Below are 25,426 nucleotides of genomic sequence, written 5' to 3'. Positions count from 1 at the left end.
TGGAGATCGGTTTCGCTCTCTATCAAGTCTTCTTGTTCAGTAATGTTTTTCAGAAAAGAAAAGGAAATGGCCGATGGATGCATCATTTCTGAGCCTTTGCAAAGTGTTTCCTGATTCTTGTTAGGTGTACGAATCCGGTGGAATTGAGCCGTGAAGTTTTTTAAAAGTGTTTTGTTTTCCTTTCGGGGTTGTTTTTCATGCCCTTGCTTTTCTAAAATCCCAGGTATTCACAACTATTTCAATGTTTGTCAACTTTGGCAGAATTAAAGACATGTGGACTTCACCTGGCTGGCTGGGGAATTCTGGGAATTGAAGTCCACATGTCTTAATGCTGCCAAAGTTAACAAACACTGCTCTATTTATTTGCAATGCTAGCATGTTGCTTTAACTATTGTCCCTAATCCTATGGTCTCTTCCCCCCCCCAATTCTAGTTCTAAATAGGATACCAATAAAGCGGGAAAGGTGACAATCTTTGCTGGAAAAGGGGGAACGCCATCCAGCTCAATAACAATGGTTATCACAATATGTGCCGATGGAAAGAGATGTAGCTAATTGCTCCAAGGAGAAGCACAAGGTGGTGAAAAAAAGAATTTGACATGGAACATTGGTTCTTTACACGAGTTTGTTCCTAGAATCTAGGCTGTAGAACTTGCATCATAACAGAGTCGGTTTGTTGTGGTGGTTAAGGCACAGGACTAGAAACTAGGCCAGTGATGGCTAACCTTTTTCTCCTCGACATGTGCGCGCACGACAGCACATGTGTGCATGCCCACACCCATAATGCAATGCCCCCCCGCCTTCCCCCCACCTGCACTTGTGACCCCCCCACACGCATATGCAAGCATCTCCCGCATGTGTGGCAGAAACCTGAAAATCAGCTGGCCGGCTGGAGGCGCATGTATGGTGGAGCTGACCTAGGGCAACGGCTCACGTGCCCGCAGAGATGGCTCCGTGTGCCACCTATGGCACGCGTGCCATAGGTTCGCCATCACGGAACTAGGCGATGGTGAGTTCTAATTCCACCTGTGAGAAAAATAGAACGGGGACCCGCAATTTCGTTGATGTTGTACTCTTCATATGCCCTTCTAGCCAGTAAGGTTTGGAGGGGCCAGTGATGGGTTCGATATTGACATTAATTTACCTGACGCAAGTCTAAAGAAAATTTATAATCAGCAAGTGCATCTGATGAAATGGTAGCTGGCAGGAGGGTCTTAGTGTGTGGTTCCTCTTTCCCCATACCATAGTTCCTTATATTTCAGGATGAGAGGAGCTGGGGCTGTGGGAAATGGGGAACTACATGGTAATGGCATGTACGAAAAGAGAAATGTTGATTGCCCGATTGATGCTCATTGCAATGCGATTAATATAAGCTCTTCGTGTTTGCCAGGCTCTAAATTCTAATAAACCTTTGGATTCTAAAGTGAGATATTTTGTGGCGTGTGGTCTTTTCAATTTCTACAAAGCGTAGCTTTGCTACTAATCAGGTTTTTCCTGAGACACTTTAGGCATGAAAGACCTTCTGGTGAAAGACCTCTTTCACCAGAAGAGAGTGAATTCTAGTCCCACCTTAGGCATGAAAGACAGTTGGCTGTCTTTGGGCCAATCACTGGGAGACTTGTGAGTTCTAGTCCCACTTTAGGCATGAAAGCAAGATTTTGGGCAGTCCCACTCTCTCAGCCCCAACGCAACTCACAATAGGGGACAATAGGAGGAGGAAGGGGTATTAGGTTTTCTGCCTTGAGTTATTTATAAAAACAATAAATTTAATTTAATTTAATTTCCAATTTATATACCGCCCTTCTCCCTGAGGACTCAGGGTCGTGTACAGCCAAGATAAAAAACATAGAATACAAATATTAAAAAACATTTAAAAATATATATAAATTTTGGCCCGAAAGTTAAGAAATCACAGACTGATTAAAAGAATTTAAAATTTCTTTTTAAGCCAGCCCGGCTTGCTGGAAAAGATGGGTTTTAAGGGAACGACGGAAGGCATTGAGGTCAAGGATTCTCCTTATCTCCGGGGGCAACTGATAAAGATGGGATATAAAATAAATAAATCTGAAATTCTGTGTAAAATTGCCTGCCCTGAGTGGAAATGGCGAGGATGACACAGAGAGAGACAACTATGACGAATAGAAACCAATCTAACTTTTGGGATTTTCCCCTTGCTAGCAAATGAAACCAAAATTAGAAAGAAAATCCATCCAGGGAAATGGGGAATATATTCAAACGTTTGTGATCTCAAGCAAATAATCAGTTCTAATTTTTTAGAGATCTTAGGCAACCAAGTCAGGAAATAACAGCATAGTCTCTCCTTTGAGAAAAAGAAAAATTGTTGTATGTTTAGTCTTGAGAAAGGTTGCTTTCCTCGCCTCTTTGTCTGAATTGCCATAAGTGGCTTGTCTGAAAACAGCACAAGGTTCTGCCTTCTGCAAAAGAAATCACCAGTTTTCAATTAACCTGGTTAATCAACCTGTGCAAATGTAACCTGAGTTTCAGTTGCAAAAGTTAGACATCAGACCCCTCCAGAAATATAAACTGAGTTCACGTGTCAGTTTAATGTGAGAATCCAGTCCTTGTGTTCTTTAAACCATGGTTTGATTTTGTTTGTGAATCTAGCTAATCATAGCTTATTCAACAAACTACGGTTAACGCCTAAATTATTGCAATGTGTGAATGCAGGTATTTAGTCCTTCAATGCAACAGTGTTTAGGAGCCTGTGTAGTGGTTCAAGTAAAACTGGACCTACTTAGCTTCAAAGGTACTAGTGACAGTGGGCAAGTTACTTTCACTCAGCCCAGCCTCCCTAACAGGGTTGTTGTGGAACAAATGTAAAAAGAGTTCCCCATATGTCTACTCTATAGAGATTCTCAGTCATCCAGGTCATGGTTCTCCCAAAGGTGCTTTTTTCAAAAGGCAACTGAACTTTCTTGCTTTTGTTCTTCTTTGAAAAAGTTCAGCTTCTCATCCAAGGTAATCCTCGACATACAACAGTTAGCTTAGTGACCGTCTGAAGTTACAACAACACTGAAAAAAGTGACTTAAGACCATTTTTCACACTTATGACCATTGCAGCATCCCCAGGGCCACGTGATCAATATTCAGATGCTTGGCAACTGGCATGTACGTATGGCAGTTGTACTTCCTGGGATCATGTGATCCCCTTTTACGACCTTCTGACAAGCGAAGTCGATGGGGAAGCCAGATTCACTTAACAACCGTGTGACTAATTGCAGTGATTCTCTTGAGAGCCATGGCAGGAAAGGTCGTAAAATGGGACAAAACTCACTTAGCAACTGTCTCGCTTAGCAGAACAGGGATTCTTGGCTCAATTATGGTCATAAATCGAGGACTACCTGTATTGCATTTCTGGTTATATTCACAGATTGCAAGTTTCTCGTGTAAACAAACGTGAAAATACAGCATTCCCTCTTAGCTGCAGAAGTTGCTGAAACTTACAAAACAGCTGTGACAAGACAAGAGGCAGGGATTGCACAAAATTGTGGTGGTTTAAGGTGTTTCATAACTGTAGTCTGAGCTGGCTTGGCAGCAGACGGAAATTCTGTACCAAAGGTGAGCTCGTAAAACAACAAAACAAACAAACCACCAAAACGGAAAGTGGGGGAAAAAAAACACCAGCAGAAATGGAAACAGAAATTAAGACACACACACACACACATCCACAACCAAGATTGGTAGGAAGAAAGAAAAGGGGCTCCAAAAATCTTATTTTGCAAACAGTTGCGTGAAAACTGTGATCTACCCACTAGGGAGGCCTGCCGCAATGGAGCAAGGCGAAAGTTTTGGCTGTGCAAATATACAGGTAGAACTCCACTTGCAACCACCACAATTCAGCCCAATGCTGTGAAGCCAGGCTGTTCTTAAATGAGCTTTGCCCCATTCTACGATCTTTTCTGCCACGGTTGTTAAGCAAATCGCTGCAGTTGTTAAGTGAATCATGCAGTTGTTAAACAGATCTGGCTTTCCCCACACTGTTGGAAGCTGGCTGGGAAGGTTACACATGGTGATCACATGACCTCGGGACAGTGGAATGGTCAATTTGGAGAGGGGTGGACTTCAACTCCCAGAATTCCCCAGCCGGCTCACGCCAGCTGGGGAATTCTGGGAGTTGAAGTCTACTTATCTTCAAGTTCCCCAATTTGAAATACTCTGCTCTAGGGAATTCTTAAGCAATCAATTCCAAAACTGAAAAATCTGTCTAATGCCAATTGCCTCTCCTCACCAATGCTGATTGATTGAAGTGTGGCTGGTTGGGGAATTCTGGGAGTTGAAGTCCACCCATCCTCAAGTCAGCTTGAGAAACTACCAGGCTGGAGACTCCAAGAACCATGGTGGGCAGCGACCTACCTTCATCCCATCATCCTTGAGAGCCGAACCTAGGGGAATTCTTTACTGTTTCAATTTTTAAAAAATGTTTTATAATTTATAGAATGGTAATCTATCCAGAGTCACTTGGATGAGTTGAGTGGTTATAGAAACGGAAGGAAGGAAAGAAGGAAGGAAGGAAGGAAGGAAGTTCTCAACTTACAACCATTCATTTAGTGGCCGTTCAAAGTTAGAACAGCACTGAAAAGTGACTTATGACCATTTATCACACTTACGACCATTGCACCATCTCCGTGGTCACCTGATCAAAATTTGGACACTTGGCAACTGACTCATATTTATGGGGGTGTGATCCTCTTTTGTGACCTTCTGAAAAACCAAGTCATTGGGGAAGCCAGATTCACTTAACAAATAGTTACTATCTTGACACCAAGTAGCAGTCAGAGGACTTGATGAATTTTTTTTTAAATTTCACAACATATAGACAGATTTAACCACAGTTTCAATGGGGAAGATGTGACTATCCTAGGCCAAGCCAAATCCAAAATTCCAGAAATTCCAGGGGAATTTCTGAAAGCCTGGCACTCTGATAAGTTAGTCAGCTGTAGACATTAACAACATCTAAAGACTTTGCAAAAGAGACAATCAACCAGCCAGAAAAGGAATAAAAAAAGGGGAACTCCAGGGCGGAACATGTGAAGAAGAGCCAAAATGTTATATAAAACCTGAAATCAATTCCCTGGGGGGACATTTGCATTGTATTGCAGTACCTTGAAAACTGTATTTAAACCATGTAATCGCAGTGGTCAGACGTTCTCTCTCTTCCATGGGAGAATCATTTTGCAAAAGCTTGGAATATATATATAGCTTTATATATATATATATTTAATAAAACTGCTTTTTATTTGTTCATGGTCTGTTTCACTTTTTATGATATTTGCTCTTTTTCTGCATTTCATACCCAAGCATCTTTCCACCAACAATCAGCACCCAGATCAGCATAGATTAACTCCAAGGTTAACAACAAACCAACAATCATGTAAACAATACCCCAATCAAGAAACTGCCCAAGAAGTAAAGAGACCAATCAAAGAATCTCTTAAGACTCGCTCTTACCCATGCACACAGGCAAGACACCAGAATATAAACTGACAGCAAATAAGCATTCCTTACTAGCACTGATGATGTTACTTAGTTGGGTCATGAAATGTCTGCACGAAAACAAGCAAGCTCAGAGAGCACCAAAGACCCCTCAATCCTCCTCCTCGTCCACTCGCTTCTAGCACTGATGATGTTACTTAGTTGGCTCATGAAACATCTGCACGAAAACAAGCAAGCTCAGAGAGCACCAAGGACCCCTCATAACTTAACAACTGCAGTGATTCGCTTAACAATGGTGGCGAGAAAGGTCATAAAATGAGGCAAAACTCGCTTAACACATGTCTCACTTATCAACAGAGTTTTCAGGCTCAATTGTGGTCGTAAGTTGAGGACTACCGGTATAGGATTTCCTGCTTGAGCAGGGGGTTGGACTAGAAGACCTCCAAGGTCCCCTCCAACTGTGTTATTCTGTAGAGGATGCCCCCCTCTCTGTCCATGGCCACATCTTCCTCCGCCTCCTCCTGGGCCTTTCCTTGCACACCACTTTGGGGACCCTGCTGAAGGGCCAAGAGGGATGCTGGAGGTGGGGAGGGGGCGCCGCAGGTCCAGCTCAGCAAAGAGGGGTGACAACTGGCTGATTGGCCGTCCCCTCCTCCTCCTCCAGGTCCTTTCCTTCTTTGTGCACCACTTTGGACCCCTGAGGGGAGCTTGTGGGAGGGAAGAAGAGCGGGATATGCAAGAGGAAGAAGAGGGGCACTGTGGGTCTGGCTTGGCACAGCTGGGCAGGGGGCACCGCTGCCTGATCACCCCTCCCATGCCTCCTCCTAGCCTTTTCCTTCCTTGTGCACCACTTCGTAGAGCCTGCTGGGGGCGCAAGGGGGCATGTAGGAGGAAGGGGCACCTCTGGTCCGGTGGAGGGAGACAGTTACCTGACTGCCCCTCCTCCCCCTGGTTCTTTCCTTCCTTCCTTGTTCAACAGTTTGGACCCCTGGGGCGGGTGGGGGTAGATAAGGGGGGATGCTGGAGGTGAGCGAGAGGGTCCCAGGTCCTGCTGGGCCAAGCGGGGGGGGGGGTAAACAGCTGGATGCCCCCCTCCCCAACTCCTCCTCCTCCTGGTGCTTTCCTTCCTTTTTGGACCCTTGGAGGATTCTTTGGGGAGGGAGCACAGGCAGGGATGATGGAGGTTGTAGGTCTGGCTGGGCCAAATGAAGGGGGGAGACAGCTGGCTGGCCTCCCCCCTCTTGGCCTTCCTTCCTCACCCACCACTTTGGACCCCCGGGGTAGGGGGGGAAGGGAGGTTTCCAGGGGTCGCAGTGAGGCTGCTGGTGATGGGGCCAAGCAGGGCAGGCAGCAACAGAGTGTCCCCCCACATCCTGCTCATCCTCGTGTTCCTTTCCTTCTTTGCACACCACTTCGGACCCCTCGGGGGAATCTTTGGGGAGGGGGCGCAAGGGGGATGCTAGAGGTGGGGGCGCCGCAGGTCCAGTTGGGCCAAGCGGGGAGGGGGAACCGACTGCCCCCTTCCTCTCCTCCTCCCCATCCTTTCTTTCCTCGAGCACCGCTTTCGACCCCGGCAGGGGGAAATCTGGGGGGGGTTCCCAGTGGGGCTGCTGGCGGCGGGGGCGCTGCGGGGCCGGCCGGGCGAAGCAGGGGGCGGGCACAGCTGGCCGGCCGCCCCTCCCACTCCTCCTCCTCCTCCTCCCGGGCTGGAGCCGCGCCTGATGTAATTTCCGAGCAAGCCGCGCGCCCAGGCCCCGAAAACGAAACTGGGGCCGCCTTTCAAAAGCGCACCGGCGGGCAGCGCTGCAACCATTCGCCGGTCGGCAGGGCAGGCTCCGCTCTGCATCGCTCACCTGGCGCATCGCTCCCGGAGCCCCGCGGGGTAAGCAGAGCCGTCCGCCGCCGGGTCTCCAGCCCGAGAGAAGGGAGAGGGCAGGAGCCGCCTCCGCTTCGCGCCGCTTCTCTTCGCTTTCCTCTCCTTCGCTTCGCCCCGGGAAAGTTGGGAAGAAGCGCACAGCCGGCACGGGGGGAAAAAAGGGAAGGGGCGATGGGGTCGTGGAAGAAGGGGGTGGGGGAGGGCTCAGATCTGACCCCCCCTCCTCTCCCACGTGGACGGATTGGGCGATCGAGGCCGGAGTGGGGGGTCGGCACCAGGTGCGGTGGACGCGCACTTGGGGGTCTTGAAGAGGGACCCCAGACCCATTTAGATCCGGAGGAGCTAAAAGAACCGAGCGATCCGGGATGCTTCGGGAGGAGTGATGGGGGTGGGTGGGTGGATGGGAGGTATATCTCTAGGATCCGACCGATCGCCGCCGCCCTTCTGCCCTGGGGGGAACTACAGTTCCCATCAGCCCCAGCTGGCACGGCCACGGAAGAGATGGCGGGGTGGGGGGGGGGGTGCGGAGAGAAAATCTCCCGATGGCGGGGTGGCAATTGAAAAGGCGCGTTTGGTTTGGATGGGCAGGAAGGAAAGGAAACTAGTCTTAAAAGCATCTTTGCTGGAGGGGCGGGGGCGGCAGACGGAGGAGCCCAGCCCTTACTCCCCCCCCCCGCGGAGTTTTGCAATTTCGGGCTGATACTTCCTCCCTGGGGGGGGGGCGGTTTTCGTCCACTTTGGGGGTGTCCCTGTGAAGAGGCGCACGGGGCGCTTCTGGCACCCGAAAGACGCGTTTCTCTACCAGCTGGAACTCTCGGTGGAAACAATCCCCCTACATCTGTTTCCTCCTTGGGTCGGACTACAAGTCCCATTTCTCCCTGCCAGACGGACAAGCTGGGGCAGCAGCCGCGCTGGGATATCTATACCTGTGGAATTTCCATCTGCGTGGAAATGGGGGAGCAGTTTGGGCTGGTGGTGACTTTTTGGGAGGACTTGTCTCTAGTTAGATTGAATTGAAGCAGGGCACCCCAAAAAGTGGGATAGTTCCAGAGCATGTAACGAATCCTAGGCTGGAAGGGACCTTGGAGGTCTTCTAGTCTATCCCCTGCCCAAAAGGGGAGCTTGGGACAACTTGTTTGTTTGTTTGTTTGTATCTTCCCTTTATTATTTTTACAAATAACTCAAGGCAGGAAACATGTCCAATACATCTTCCTTCTCCTATTTTCCCCACAACAACCCTGCGAGGTGAGTTGGACTGAGAGAGAGGGACTGGCCCAAAGTCACCAGCTGGCTTTCATACTTAAGGGTAGGACTAGAACTCACAGTCTCCTTGTTATTGGGTCCCAAGTAACCCAGTCAGCTTTCCTGGCTAAAGAGGAACTAAAATTCAGTCTCCTGGTGATTGGCCCACATTTACCACATTAGTCAATTTTCATGGCTAAGGCAGGACTTGAACTCAGAGGCTCCTGCTTTGTAGCCTGGCGCCTTGACCATTAGGCCAAATTTCCTGCTTTCTTTGTATTCCTGGAATGGGGCTGTTATTTTTCAGCCTGTCCTCCTGAAATTTAATCTCATCCTTTGAAGACTTCAAGGCCTTTATGTGGGAAGAGGAGCATTTGAATTACGCATTTCCTCTTGGCAAGGCAAACAATCAAGCCCAGAGAGATAAGAATGGGGGGTTTAAGCCTCGGGCTAAACCATAATGGGATTAACAGAATGCAAACTCAGCCAATTGTAGTTTCTTCAATAAACTAGTTTCCCCTTCCATGATTTAGTGGTGTGGGCCAGCTCAGTCAGAGCAGTGAAAACCAGAAGACGTGTCTTCCCATGGCTGGTGCCCATAGCAACTTTAATACCGGTGGTATTAACACAGGCACCTGGCTCAATAGGAGTAATTGGGAGAGGGATCTTGGAGTCCTAGTGGACAACCATTTAAATATGAGCCAGCGTTGTGCTGCAGCCACCAAAAAAGCCAACACAGTCCTCGGCTGCATAAACAGAGGGACAGAATCAAAATCACACGAAGTGTTAATACAACTTTATAAAGCCTTGGTAAGGCTACACTTGGAATACTGCATCCAGTTTTGGTCGCCGTGATATTTAAAAAAAAAATGTTGAAACTGTTTCCACCAGAAGTTATGGGTGCTCCATCATTGGAGATTTTTAAGAAGAGATTCGACAGCCATTTGTCTGAAATGTTCTGGGGTCTCCTGCAAGAAGGGAGTGAAGTTTGTAGGGTGGAGGAGGAGGAGGAGGAGGAGGAAAAGGAGATGGACTGTAGGGCCCTTGGTGCTCTCTGAGCTTGCTTTTTTTTTTTTTAATTTGATTTATATGCCGCCCTTCTCCGGAGACTCAGGGCGGCTTACAATGCGTTAAGCAATAGCTTTCATATTTTTGTATATTTATATAAAGTCAGCTTATTGCCCCCACAAACTGGGTCCTCATTTAACCTACCTTAGAAAGAATGGAAAGCTGAGTCAACCTTGAGCCTGGTAAGATTCGAACCTGCAGTAATTGCAGGCAGCTGTGTTAATAACAGGGTGCTTTAAACCACTGTACTACCAAGCTTGCTTGTTTTCTTGCTGATGTTTCTTTACCAAACTAGGTAACACCATCAGTACTAGAAGGGGAGCGGGGTTTGTGAAGAGGAGAAGGACTGTAGGGCCCTTGGTGCTCTCTGAGCTTGCTTGTTTTCTTGCAGACATTTCATTACCCAACTAGGTAATATCATCAGTGCTAGACGGGAGTGAGATTTTGCTCTTTGTGACTTATCCCGTCTGTGTTGGTGGAAATGGTCTTGGTTCAGCAGTGGCTTTCATATTTTGTTACTACTGATTCGCCGTGCGCTATCTTGCTTCATGCACGCATCTTCCATGCATGCGCCCGGTCTTCCGCACATGCGCCTGGTCACAAAACTGTGCCTAAATAGGACAGAATAGAGCTTGGGTGGGCTCTCTGCTACCAATTCGCACGAACTGGCTGAAAACCACCTCTGTCTTGGTTCCTTAATAAGACTGTTGTTTATTGTTTGTTTTTCTGAGTTGGTAGTTCGCTGATTGGGGTATCCTTGTTTGGTGCCCTAATGTTATGGTTGATATTAATCTCAGATCATTTGAATCTTGATTGCTGGTGAGGAACTGTTTTGGTCTTTTCGTTTTCTTTCTGGCTTTCTGATGGTCTCTTTTGAATGGTATGTAGAAGTTTGTGCTTGTTGATGGCCGATTTGTCTGAATGCCAGGCTTCCAGGAATTCTCTAACATTTTTTGGACTTGGCTAAGTCTAGGATGTTCACCATTTCCCGGCTGAAACTATGGTTAAATCTGTCAATGTGTTGTGAAATTAAGGAGTTTCCATCATGTCTTCTGAATAGGGGTGACATGATAGCAGTCTTCAATATCTGAGGGGCTGCCACAAAGAAGAGGCGGTCAACCTCTTCTCCAAAGCACCTGAAGGCAGGACAAGAAGCAACAAATGGAAACTGATCAAGGAGAGAAGCAACCTGGAACTAAGGAGGAATTTCCTGATAGAAGAATTAATCACAGGAGCAGCTTGCCTCCAGACGTTGTGGGCGCTCCAACACGGGAGGTTTTCAAGAAGAGATTGGACAACTATTTATCTGAAATGGTGTAGGGTTTCCTGTCTGAGCAGGGGGTTAGACTGGAAGACCTTCAAGGTACCTTCCAACTCTGTTATTTTGACTGCTAGTTAGTGTTCATAGATGCCCTGCATACATATGCATAAGTAAAGGATCTCAAGGTATGATCTTATAGAATACAGATGGAAGGGACCTTAGAGATCTTCTAGTCCAATCTCCTGCTCAAGAAGGAGACCCTGTACCATTTCAGTCAAGTGGCTGTCCAATCTCTTCTTAAAAACCTCCAGTGATCCTTCCTCCTCTTCTTAAAAACCTCCACAACTTCTGGTGGCAAGCTGTTCCACTGGTTAATTATTCTCACTGTTAGGAAGTTTCTCCTTAATGCCAGGTTGTTTCTCTCCTTGATTACCAGTAGTTTCCATCCGTTAATTCTTGTCCTGCCCTCTGCTGCTTTGGAAAATAAATTGACCCCCTTTTCTTTGTGGCAGACTCTCAAATACTGGAATACTGCCATCATGTCCCTCCTAGTCCTTCTTTTCTCAAGACTAGCCAAACCCAAATCCTGCAAGCATTCTTCAAATGGTTTAGTCTCCAGGCCTTTAATCATCCTACTTGCTCTTTTCTGCACTTTTTCCAAACTCTCAACTTTGCTTTTTTGTAATGTGGTAAGTAGATTATAAGAAAATTATAAGCAAGTGAGCTCGGTTTACTTTTTGTGCCTGAATTATTTATTTATTTATATCCTGCTTTTATTATTTTTCTAATTAATTCAAGGTAGCAAACATATCCAACACACCTGCCCTATGCTATTTTCTCCCAACAACAACCTTCTGAGGTGGGTTGAGATGAGAGATCTTTCTACTTTGGCACCTTAACTGGAATAGGAATAGAATAGAATAACAGTTGGAAGGGACCTTAGAGGTCTTCTAGTCCAACCCCCTGCTGAGGCAGGAAACCCTATACCATTTCAGACAAATGGTTGTCCATCTTCTTAAAAATTTCCAGTGTTGGAACATTCACAGCTTCTGGAGGCAAATCGTTCCACTGGTTAATTGTTCTAACTGTCAGGAAAGTTCTCCTTAATTCTAGACCTCAAGGGGACTCGAACTACGGTAGGACTAAGGCAAGAAAACAAGGAAGGAAATGTTTCTCTTAAATCAAGGGGAGGGGGCAATTTGTGAATGCTAGACCCCCAAAAGAAAAATACTTCCCATTGCAAATCTGTGGGATTGTTCTAACAATAGACTTTGGCCGTATATCTCTATATTTCAACTTGATAGAATCGATTTGGCTCATCTAAGAACTGATTTTTCCATACAGTATTCAGCATAGTGTCTAAGCTGCTTTGGATTCCTTCCAGTACATGCTACAAGGCCAATGAAATTGACCAAATGATGTCAAACTGAGAGCTGATTGATTGATTGATTATGTACCATCAAGTCTTTGTTGACTCTTAAGTGTTAGATTTCCTCCAAAAAGATCTGTACTGAATCCAGTTTTGGTGACCACGATACACACAAAAAATGTTGAGACTCTAGAAAAGAGTGCAGAGAAGAGCAGCAAAGATTATTAGGGGGCTGGAGGCTAAAACATACAAAGAACGGTTGCAGGAATTAGATATGTCTAGTTCAGTGAAAAGAAGGACTAGAGGGGACATGATAACAGTCTTCCAGTATTTGAGGAGCTGCCACAAAGAAGAGGGAATCAAGCTATTATCCAAAGCACCCGAAGGCAGGACAAGACAAGAAACTAATCAAGGAGAGATCCAATCTAGAACTAAGGACAAATTTCCTGACATTGAGAACAATTAATTAGTGGAACAACCTGCCTCCAGAAGTTATGAATGCTCCAACACGGGAGGTTTTAGTCTGGGATGGTATATAGGGTCTCCTGCCTGAACAGAGGGTTGGACTAGAAGACCTCCAAGGTCCCTTTTGGCCCTGTGTTCTATGTTCTGTGTCCCTAACCTGGTCTTTTAGGTCTGAGGGTCATGTGATTCTCTTTTGCAGCCTTCTGGCAGTAAAATCGATGGGGATGCCCAATTCACTTAGCCGTGCTACTAACTTTCAGACATTTTGGCCTCAATTATGCTTGTAAGTTGAGGACTTTGTGTGGTTGGAAAAAGAGCTATTAACTCCGATTTCTTTGTGGTTGTTGACTCTGCTTTTGTTCTACCTAAAGCATATTGTTTTTCCTGCTTGTTTCTGAAATCACCAGTTTGTTTGTGTGGGGCTTTGTAGGAAAGTTCAAAAGATCTCCTTCCCCTAGAAATTTAGTATCTGTAAGGAATTGTTATTTTAGCTTCAGGGACATTTTGCAATCAGTTGCTAGACTATAAGGGGTAATGAAAATATCTTGGTCAGGGAAATCCTCTGGAATGCTTGCTCTGATGAAACCCCAAATGCAGTCCTGAGACAAGGCAACTGCCTAGAAAAAGGGATTTGTGTAAATGATGAGTATGCTAAAATGTATGTGTACATGTATATACAATGTATGTGTATGTTTATGTATTATATACATATACTGTATATGTATATAGATTTATAAATACATATGTATACATATACACCCCCCCCACACACACCAACACCAACTTGCTGGCTTGATACAAAACTGATACAAAGATGAATAGCTAGCCAACAACTAGCCAAGGAAACTGTTCAAAGTAGCATAGAAAGCACCTGCCTATAAAGTTGCCAAGAGTTGAACATGGCTGAATGGTTAACATCTATCTATCCATCATCTATCCACCCACCCACCCATCATCTGTCTGTTTGTCTGTCTCTGTCTCTATCTATCCCTCTCTTTACATCCATCCATCTATTCATCCATCCATCCATCCATCCATTATCTCTCTCTTTCTTTCTTTCTTTCTTTCTTTCTTTCTTTCTTTCTTTCTTTCTTTCTTTCTCTCTCTCTCTCTCTCTCTCCACCCACCCACCCACCCACCATCTCTGTCTGTCTATATCTCTCTCTTTACATCCATCCTCCATCCACTCATCAATTTATCAATTCATCCATCATCTATCCACCCATCCACCCACCCACCTATCATCTGTCTGTCTCTCTCTACATCTATCTATCTATCTATCTATCTATCTATCTATCTATCTATCTATCTATCTATCTATCTATCTATCTATCACACACATATGCATATACATATTACTGTCATTGTGTGCAATTAGGTATTTTATGCCTCGGACATCTATAGAATGCCAAAAACGGGACATCAAAGTATGAAATGCTTAATATTTTGCACATTTCCTCTGCGTTCCATGCAATGCCAAAAGGCAAACTGGCAAAGTATCAAACCCTCCTGCTAAAATGCCAGTTTAGCCAGCCTTGTTGTGTAGTATTGTAGGGAGGTCAATACTTGTCTTTTTCTTTCATTTTTTCTTTTTAGTTAAAAAAACCTCCTGTACTTTATTTTGCATTTCTGACTCTAACCCTAACCCTTAACCTAACCATTAACCCTAATCTCTAACCCTAATCTAACTCCTAACCAGAACTGTAACTCTAACCTTTTTCATGACTTTGTTTTTGTACTTTGCCTAAATAGTTTTAGTCATGCTGCATAATACCTAGGTATTACATACAATGCTTAGGGAAAGGATAGTAGCATATTAAAATAACACAGTCATTTCATTAGGTTTCTAGGCATTCTTTGCAATGCCAGCTTCTCATACATTGCCAGTAACACATATACTATATAATAATATGTACAATTTGCTGATTTTAAGGAATGAAGGTAGATTGGTCTTTTGAGTGGGCTTAAGACAGGGGTGGGGAAATGATGGCCCTTTTATGACTTGTGAACTTCTCAGGAATTCTGGGAGTTGAAGTCCACAAGTCATAAAGGGGCCATCGTTCCGCATTTCTGGCATAGGGGGTGGCTCCTAGGGCTTGTGAGCAAGTAAACTTATAAAAATGTATTGTTTAAGGTGTGGCCTTAACACAGGCCTAATGTGAGTGATCCCCCTGTGTTCTTTTTCTGGGCAGAATAAAGTCTTGGCACAAGTAGTCCTCAATTTACAACAGTTCGTTTAGTGACCATTTGAAGTTACAAGGGCACTGAAAGAAGTGACTTTGGAGCTTGACAGATTGAGTTCAATTACTGGCTAGTCTTTAAAAAGGCTTGTAAAAGGCTCTTACGGGAGGTCCTTGAATTACAACCATTCATTTAGTGACCATTTGAAGTTATAATGGCTCTGAAAAAAGTGACTTATGACTGTTCACACTTATTGCAGCATCTCCATGATCATGTGATCATCAAACATCCAAATTGACTCATATTTATGACGATTGCAGTGTCCCGGGATCATGTGATCCCCTTTTGTGATCTTGTGACAAGCAAAGTCAATGGGGAAAGCCAGATTCACTAAACAATCATGTTACTAATTTAACAACTGCAGTGATTCAATTAACAGCCATGGCAAGAAAGGTCGTAAAATGGGGCAAGACTGACTTAACAAATATCTCACTTAACCACAGAAATTTTGGGGCTCAATTGTGGTCGTAAATTGAGGATTACCTGTATATGATTTTTTTTTCCTAGCAGCTTTTAATTTTTGTTTTAAACTGGGACTGTATTCTATTTTTTGCATTGGCAAAATTTGCATCTTGACTGCCCATGAAAGCATATTAACCACTTAGACCAACATTAAAATATATATATATATATTTTCCAGCAGCTGTTAATTTTCGTTTTTAAACTGGGACTGAATTATCTTTTTCGCATTTGCAAAATTTGCATTTTGACTGTCTGCAAAAGCATATTAGCCACTTAGACCAAAGTGATAAAGTATACTTTATTTTTCCTGGCTGCTCTTAATGTTTGTTTTTTTTAAGTAGTGAAAAAGTGAATCACTTTTTCAGAATTTGCAAATTGACTGCGCCGTCAAAACATGTTAGCCACTAGAAATGAATAGATTAACTTTGATGATTAAGGATAGAGAAGATTCAGAATATTTTAAAGTATGGAATTATTTTTATCACTGGTTGGAGAAGAGATATAAATGATTAATTATATAAGTATGTATAAATATGTGATGAGTAGAATATTATATTAGTGATGAATTGATATTATGGATTGGTTAAGGATCAAGATAGAAGAAATAATGGGATTATAAAATACCGCTATGGCTGGATCTTGGTCATATTTTGTGGAATACAAATATAATGTCACTCGGGGGGGTTTTATACAAAGAGGTTCTTTTTACAGATGCGGCAGATGGCAGCTGAAGACATTGCAGACACTGTTGGACGAAGGGATTAATTTAACTTGGTTATAATATAATCAATTACAATTGAGATGGAAAGAGGACCAAAAAACTGGTATTATGTTGCATGAGGAAGAATTGGTTAGACATATAAAAGAGAAAGGTCCAATGCATATCAAAAGGCTTTATAATGTTTTGTTAGAAAGGGATTCAGAAACTGAATTAGTTAAAGATTGTATGATTAAGTGGACACAAAATTTTGAAGAACCAGTGATGTTGGAAACATGGGAAAAAATTTGGGTTCAGAATGTTAAATTTACACAGTCGCAGAACCTGAGGGAAAACTTTTATAAAATGTTTTATAGATGGCATTTAGATCCCAAAAAGTTGTCATGTATGTACCCTAATGTTCAGCCAAAATGTTGGAGATGTGAATGTTTGGATGCTACGTATTATCATGTTTGGTGGACCTGTAGGAAAGTTAAGGCTTTTTGGATAAAAATTTGGTGGGTCATGCAGAATGTTTTGAAGAAAAAAATTCAATTCTCTCCACAATTGTTTTTATTGGGTATAGTTAAGGGTTTTACATCGGGTGAAATAAAACTGATATTGTATATGATAACAGCAGCAAGATTGTTGATAGGTAAATATTGGAAAAATGAAGCTTTGCCCACTATTGAGGAATGGACTTTGAAGATGGCCAGTTTTGCAGAGATGGCGAAGATTTCAGCATACTTAAAAGATTGTTCACAAGAGACTTATGAATGGGAATGGAAAAGATGGATAGAATATGTTCAGAACAAATATCAAACTAGAAAGTATCAAATAGCTTTTATTTGAAAATAATGTATTAGAAATATTTTAATGGAACGAGGGTAAAAAGAAAAATTATAAAGGGGAGGCAGGGGTTCAAGTTTTTACACAAGTTTTATATTAAGGGGTTTTTTTTCTTTTTCTTTTTTTTTCATCTTTCTCTACCAGATATGAGTATAATATAGGGAAGTCTGGGGGGAGGGGAGGGTTAGGGAGGGTTAGGGAGGTTGGGAAGTTTGGGGTGGGTGGTGGTGGGGGGAAAAAGGGGTGAAAATGTAATTGTAAAACTTTTGCAATAAAAAAAAAGATAGAAGAAATAACACATATATAGAAGAAGAAAGAAACTTTGGAAGATAATAGCGAGATGTCACAGGGAAGGGATAACTGATGTATTAAATGTTTGTCTGTCTAAAAAATAAAAAACTTAAAAAAAAACATGTTAGCCAGTTAGAACAAGGTTAAAATATATATCTTTTTTTTTCTAGCAGCTTTTATTTTATTTTTTTTTAACTAGGACAGAATGATGAGATAAGTTTATAGATAAGATATGGGAAGAAGAGAAGGTGAGGTGTTTTTTTTGCCTTTTTAGATAAGCTATGACATTAAAATTGAGAAGAGATGAAGAAAAGATGATAAATTAATTAGTGGACATCATTTGAAAGGATTAAAAGATTAGGGTGCTATTTCCGCTAGCTGCTAATGGAGATTTTTTGAATGATGAGGTTTTCAAGATAGCTTTATACAGGTAGTCCTTGACTTACTACCACAATCAAGCCCAAAATTTCTGTTGTTAAGTGAGTTTTGCCCCATTTTACGGCCTTTCTTCCCATGGTTGTTAAGTGAATCACTGCAGTTGTTAAGTCAGTCACATGGTTGTGAAGTGAATCTGGCTTCCCCATCGACTTTGCTGGTCAGAAGTTTGCCAAAGGGGATGATCACATGATCCCCGGGACACTGCATCCGTCATAAACATGAGTCAGTTGTCAAACCTCTGAATGTACATCACATGTTTAATAGGGTTTACTAGTTTAACAACCACAGTGATTCACTTAACGACTGTGGCAAGAAAAGTTGTAAATTGGGGCAAAGCTCACTCAACAAATGTCTCACTTAGCAACATAAATTCTGGGCTCAACTGCGGTTGTAAATCGAGGACTACCTATAGTGACCTGCATTGTAAAAATGCAAAGTCTTTAAAGGTCAGAATAAAAGGGTTGGAAGGGACCTTAGAGGTCATCTAGTCCAACCCCCTGCTAAAGCAGGAGATCTTATACCATTTCAGACAAATGGTTGTCCAGTCTCTTCTTAAAAACCTCCAGTTATGAAGCACCCACAACTTTCCACTGATTGATTATTCTAACTATTTGAGGCTTTAAGGTTTTCTTTGATATGTTAGAGATTGATAGGTTGGATCTAGTTACTGGCTAGTTTTTAAAAAGGCTCTTACAGGAAGTTCTTGACTTACAGCATTCATATAATGACTGTTTGAAGTTACAGTGGCACTGAAAAAACTGACTTATGACTATTTTCCACACTTATGACCATTGTGGCATCCCCATGGCCACATGAACAAACTTCACACGCTTGTCAATTGAGTCATATTTATGATGGTTGCAGTGTCCCACTGGAGTCACGTGATCCCCTTTTGCGACCTTCTGATCAACACAGTCAATGGGGAAGCCAGATTCACTTAAAAACCGGGTCACTGAATAACTGCAGGGATTCATTTTAACAACTGTGACAAGAAAGGTCATAAAAAGGGGCAAAACTCACTCAACAACCGTCCAGCTTAACAGCAGAAATTTTGGGCTTAATTGTTGGTCGTAAGTCGAGGGCCACCTATATATCCAATAAGTGGATCTAATTTCAAGGAAAAAGAATGAGATTCCGAGTGTTTTCATCACAAAATCCCCTTCTGGTTTCCTAAAACTTTCTGCTGTACTTTTGTGCTGTTGCGTAATTGTTAATTTGTATTTGCTTCTCACCTTACTGCTGTGGGGATTTTCAGTATGAGGGAGATAACGAATTTTGTGGTGGCTTCTGTTGAACCAACAAGAATCAGGAATTCTTACAAATCTCCAGCAATTGGCTGGCTGTGTTTGCATAGTTCACTTCTGTATCTTTTCAAGGTCCACCCGCGGTGTTTATACACTGTCAACCTTCTTCATTTTAGTTTAAATTATTGTGCAAAGTCCTGTTCTATGGCTTAGCGTAGGGGACGAAGATAAAAATGGGGTTAACTTGGAAGTTAGGATGAGTAGCAAGGTGGCGACGTGATTTTCTAGTTGCTCAGGATGGCACTGTTTCTTAAATAATAATGAGTATTATTAGGATTAGAAGTAGAACGATTGTGGCGAAAGAAAGCAGCAGTCATAGGCATTTTGGGTGCAATCTCATAACATCTGGAGCGTTACTGAAACACCATCAGCATTGACAGTCACTAGTGGTCCTCAGCTTACGACTGCAATCGAGCCCAAAATTACTGTGGCTAAGCGAGACAGTTGTTGAGTGATATTTTTCCCCTGATTTTGCAACCTTCCTTGCCATGGTTGTTAAGTGAATCACTGCAGTTGATAAATGAGTAATGAGTTAAGTGACTCTGGCTTCCCCATGAACTTTGCTTGTGAGAAGGTCGCAAAAGGGGATCACATGACCCTGGGACACTGCGTCCGTCATAAATATGAGCCAGATGCCAGGTGCCTGAATTTTTATCGTGTGACCATGGGGATGCTACAATAGTCGTAAAGTGTGAAAAACAGTCATAAGTCACCTTTTTCAGTGCCGTTCACCTTTGAATGGTCACTAAATGAACTGTTGTAAGTCAAGGATTTACCTTTATTTGGAACAGCCCAGGGGTGAAATGCTCCTGGTTCGGACCAGATCGCCCAATCTGGTAGCAAAAATCCCTGCCCCCCCCCTCCCATGCCCAGCTGAGCCGCACAATCATCAGAGGCTTTTTTTACTTTTAAAAGCATTTTTTCTACAACCTCTTCGGCCAAAAAATGCTTTTAAAAGTAAGAAAAAAAAGCCTCTGATGATCACGTGGCTCAGCTGGGATCGTCAAAGGCTTTTAAAAGAAAAAAAAAAAAATTTTTTTTCTTTTAAATGCCTCTCACGATCCAAGCTGAGTGGATGGTTTTAAAATGGTTTTAAAAGTAAAATAAAAATAAAAATTGGCCACTCCCACCCAGTCACATTACACCCCCCCCCACCAAGCCACACCCACAGAACCGGTAGTAACAAATGTTAGATTTCAGCACTGGAACAGCCTATATCTTGCAATGGTGCTACATTTAACACCATCAAGTAATAACATCTGACTATCCCAAGTCCGTGGGAAGGGCTCAATACAGATAGTCCTCTGCTTACAACAGTTCATTTAGTGACTTATGACTGTTGTTTACACAATTTGAGAAGTGACTCATATTTATGACGGTTACAATGTCCGGGGTCATGTGATCCCCTTTTAAGCAAAGTCAATGGGGGAAGCCAGATTCACTTAACAACCCTGTTCCTAGCTTAACAATTGCAGTGATTCACCTAATAACCGTGGCACGAAAGGTCATAAACTGAGGCAAAACTCACTTAACAACGGTCTCGCTTAGGAACAGAAATTTTGGCCTCAATTGTGTTCGTAAGTCGAAGACCGCCTGTAAAGTCTTTTGGTAAACTCTCATCTCGGTGTGTGTTTCCATTCGGCGTCGTACACCAGGAACTGTCTAGGATAAGAACTTATTGTGTCTTAAGAACCTAGCTTTTATGGTTCACATATTTGGCCAGCCCAATTCCTTGCTGATCAAAGCATGGCTTGATATATTGCAGTGATGGTGAACCTTTTTGGCACCGAGTGCAGAGTGTCTGGGCCTCAACCCGGAAGAGGAGCTGCCCAGAGCGCATGTGCACCCCTGAAAATGAACTTCCGGTTTCAGTTACTGAACTTCCGGCTTCAGCCAGCTACTCTTCTGGGTTTCTAGCGCACATGCGCGCGAGACAATCAGCTGGCCGGTGCACATGCTCACGCAGGAAAACGGAAGACCAGCTCTTCCAGTTTCCGGCACTGCTGCATGCAAAAAGGGCAGCTCATCATCGTGTGCGCATGAGCGCCAGAAACCCAGAAGAGGAACGGGCGAGACTTCGTGTGCCAGGCGACATGTTATTCCCACTTTGGGCACGCGTGCCACAGGTTCGCTATCACAGATATATCGAGGATTTCTTGGGAAAAAAAAATAGCAAATCACCTTTGCATCACCTGTTTCAGAATTTGCATTCTGACTGTCCCTTGAAAACAGCTTATATAGCAATTTAGATCAAGGTTAAAATGTATGGGTTTTTTTCCTAGCAGCTTTTAATTTTTGTACGAAACTAGCACTGAATTTTAGTTTTTGCATTGGCAAAATTTGCTTAACATACGTTTCACTTAACAACATGGATTTTGGGCTCAATTGTGGTGGTAAGTTGAGGACTACCTGTATTTAAATTTTAACAATTTTGGGAAAGTTCTGAATACAGCAGATTATTAAATTACCAGGTAATTTAAGTTTACCAGGATTATTAAATTACCAGGTAATCCTCGACTTAACAACCATTCTTTTAATAACCATTCAAAGTTACAATAGCACTCAAAAAAGTGACGTACTGTCAGTCCTCACACTTACAACCGTTGTAGCATCCCCGCAGTGACATGATCAAAATTTGGGCAACGGTTGGAGCATCCCAAAATCATAGGATTGACATTTGCAACATTCTGACAGCAAAGTCAGTGGGGAAGCTGGATTGCTTAACGACCACGAGACTCATTTAACAACTGCAGGGATTCACTTAACAACCGTGGCAAAAAGATAATAAAATGTGTGTGACTCACTTGACAACCACTTTGCTTAGCAAAGGAAATTCTGGTCTCAGTTGTGATCATAAGTCAAGGACTACTATATAGTCAATTTTAGATAAGCCGAGGTGGTGCAGTGGTTAGATTACGGTATTGCAGTAACTCTGCTCAATGACAGGAGTTCGATTCTGACTGGCTCAAGGTCAACTCAGCCTTCCATCCTTCTGAAGTCGATAAAATGAGGACCCAGATTGTTGGGGGCAAGAGGCTGACTCTGCAAACTGCTGAGAGGGCTAAAGCACTATGAAGCGGTATATAAGTCTTAATTGCTACTGCTATTGCTGTACCAAACAGCATGGCTACAAATTCAACCTGGATGGTTTATCGTTACTATTAGAGGTATGATCTCATCTTTACTTTGCCTAACTCAAGGCTGGAACACTCCTTCCTCTTTTCTCCATGATCACAAAAGAGAGAGAGAGCAACTGCCCCATAGTCACCCAGCCAGTTTTCATGCCCCGCAGGAGGACTCTTAATTTGAGCCACTTCCTGGTTTTTAATCCCATGTCTTCACTACATCTAATTCTTGAGCCAACATAGCAGAACAATCTTTGTTTCTCGAAAGCTGCATTTTGTCAGGTTGCCCAGACTACAGTTCTCTGAAGTGACTCCTTAGCGCTGCCACAAAGAAGAGGGAGGTCAACCTATTCTCCAAAGCACCTGAAAGTCGGACAAGAATCAAGGGATGGAAACCAGAAAGAATCAAGGAGAGAATCAACCTGGAAATAAGGAGAGGTTTTCTGACAGTGAGAACAATGAACCGGTGGAACAACTTGCCTCCAGAAGTTGGGAATGCTCCAACGTCTGAGGTTTTTAAGAAGAGATCAGACAACCATTTGTCTGCAATGGTATAGGGTTTCCTATTTGAGCAGATCACTGGAAGATCTCCAACGTCCCTTCCAACTGTCTTACTCTGTTATTTATGTTTATCTGCCTGCCTGCCTGCCTGCTTGTCCGCCCATCCATCCATCCAACCAACCATCCAGTGGTGAAATCCATTTTTTTTTACTACCGGTTCTGTGGGCGTGGCTTGGTGGGCATGGTGTGGCTTGGTAGGCATGGCTTGGTGGGCGTGGCAAGGGAAGGATACTGCAAAATCTCCATTCCCACCCCACTTCAGCGGAAAGATACTGCAACATCCCCATTGCCTCCCCAGTCCTGGGGGAAGGATATTGCAAAATCTCCATTCCCACCCCATTCTGAGGCCAGCCAGAGGTGGTATTTGCCAGTTCTCCGAACTACTCAAAATTTCTGCTACTGGTTCTCCAGAACCTGCTGGATTTCACCCCTGCATCCATCCATCCATTCATCTATCCATCTCTATCATCTAATATCTATCCATCTCTCTCCCCCTCCTTCTCTCTCTATCGCTAGCTAGCTCCATGATAGCAGTCTTCCAATATTTGAAGGGCTGCCCCAAAGAAGGGGGAGGGGGCAACCTATTCTCCAAAGTACCTGAAGGCAAGACAAGAAGCAACGGATGGAAACTAATCAAGGAGAGAAGCGACCTGGAAATAAGGAGAGATTTTTTGACAGTGAGAAAAATTAACTAGCGGAACGGCTTGCCTCCAGAAGTTATGGATGTTCCAAGACTAGACAGCTACTTGTCTGAAATGGTACAGGGTCTCCTGCTTGAGAAGGGGGCTGGATTAAAAGACCTCCAAGGTCCCTTCCAAGCTTGTTGTTCTGTTATTTTTAGCCCAGCCAGAAAGAAAATCCCATTTTGCTCAGATTTCAAAACTGTATGTTAGTCTATGTTTGGGCTGCACTTCAGTCTGGTTTGAGATTCATCCTTGAGTCATGGTGTTTTGATTCTCCAGGAAATCTCTAGAGAATTTGACTCTTTTTTTTTTCTTCTTCTGAGAATAAGACCTTCAAAGGCTTTCCTGCTTTTGGTGCTCTGCAGATATATGTGATTACATCAACCATTGTTCCCCAGCTGGTGTCCTTAGTATAGCTGGCATATAGCCAATATTTATTCAGCTAGGCCATGATGGGATTTGGCAGGTGGTGGCGCTGTGTGTTTGTAAACCCAGCCGGTGTCTCTTGAAAGCTGCCATTTGTGGCTTGAGGCATATTTTTATCGGTAGAGGTAGTCCTTGACTTAGGACCACAGTTTCCACTGAAAGCAAGGCAGTTGTTTCTGCTCATTTTATGAGCAGTTGACACAGTCGTTAAGTGAATCACTGCCGTTGTTAAATTAGTATCACGGTTGTTAAATGAATCGGGCTTCTGAATTGACTTTGCTCATCAGAAGATTGCAAAAGGTGATCACATGAACCTGGGATACTGCAGCTGCCAAGCGTCTGAATTTTGATCACAAGACCACTGCAACGGTCGTAAGTGTGAAAACTGGCTATAAGCCACTTTTATCAGTACCGTTTGAATGGTCACCCAACAAATGATTGTAAGTTGAGGACTATCTGTATTTGATTAGCTTTTTCCTTAGGAATACTTACAACGGCAGTAGACTTTTTTTTTTTTTAATTTGATTTATATGCCGCCCTTCTCTGGAGACTCAGGCGGTTTACAATGCGTTAAGCAATAGCCTTCATACTTTTGTATATTTATACAAAGTCACCTTATTGCCCCCACAAACTGGGTCCTCAATTTACCCACCTTAGAAAGGATGGAAGGCTGAGTCAACCTTGAGCCTGGTGAGAATTGAACTCGCAGTAATTGCAGGCAGCTGGATGTTAAATGCTGCCTTAGGAGGCATTAGCCTCCTATGCCACTCAGGCTCCTTAAACAGACTTACAGCTGTTTGTTTAGTGACCATTCAAAGTTACAGCAACACTGAAAAAAGTGACTTAGAGTATGACCGTTTTTCACACTTACAACCCTTGCAGCATCCCCATGGTCAAAATTCAGACACTTGGCAAATGACTCATATTTATGATGGTTGCACTATCCCGGGGTCACGTGATCCGCTTTTGCAACCTTCTGACAAGCAAAGTCAATAGGGAAGCCAGATTCACTTAACAACCAGGTTACTAACTAAACAACTGCAGGGATTCACTTAACAACTGTGGCAAGAGAAGTCCTAAAATGGGGCAAAAAACTCATTTAACTGTCTCGCTCAGCAACAGAAATTTGGGGCTCAATTGTGGTTATAGACTTGAGGATCTACGTGTAGTAAAAATTTATTGGCTTGTCTGACTTTTTCCTAATTTGGTCTACCTTGCAGGGTTGTCAGTAACCATGGAACAGACATGTTTCCTAGGGCCTCAATCACTGGACTTTTTAAAGCAACAGTTGGACAGCCATTTCTGAGGATTCCTTCTCTAGGCCAGGGTTGGACTAGAGGACCTCCAAGGTCCCTTCCAACCCTGTGTTTCAATAAATCTTTTTTTTTTTTCCACAGTGGGGCCATTAAGGAACCTCGGAGTAATACGTTTTATTGTTAACTTCGAGTACTGTTCTTTTTAGAGGCCGATATTTTGAAAATCAGTTTCACTTTCTCCTTTTCCTGCAGCTGTTCTTATCAGCTTCAAGGTTGGGTTGACCCTTTCCTGTTATTGGGTGTTCTTATATTTCTTCATTGTGGCTGGTTAATTTACTGCAATAAATAAATAAAATGCGT

General features: G+C 43.3%; 1 protein-coding gene across 1 annotated transcript in view; it reads left to right on the top strand.

Moving 5' to 3' along the window:
• The first annotated feature begins 7,166 nt into the window (after positions 1-7,166).
• The window catches only part of HELZ2 (helicase with zinc finger 2), a 63,619-nt gene continuing 45,359 nt past the window's right edge, over positions 7,167-25,426 (top strand). Inside the window, exon 1 of the mRNA XM_060684563.2 lies at positions 7,167-7,334. The gene's annotated coding sequence lies outside the window, so the exon portion shown is untranslated. The remainder of the gene's footprint in view (positions 7,335-25,426) is intronic.

Source organism: Pantherophis guttatus, chromosome 3, assembly GCF_059756535.1.
Source record: "Pantherophis guttatus breed Tessera chromosome 3, ASM5975653v1, whole genome shotgun sequence".
Classification (NCBI taxonomy): Eukaryota; Metazoa; Chordata; class Lepidosauria; order Squamata; family Colubridae; genus Pantherophis; species Pantherophis guttatus.
Note: the sequence above shows the minus strand (reverse complement) of the source record. Positions and strands in the feature narration are given on the sequence as shown.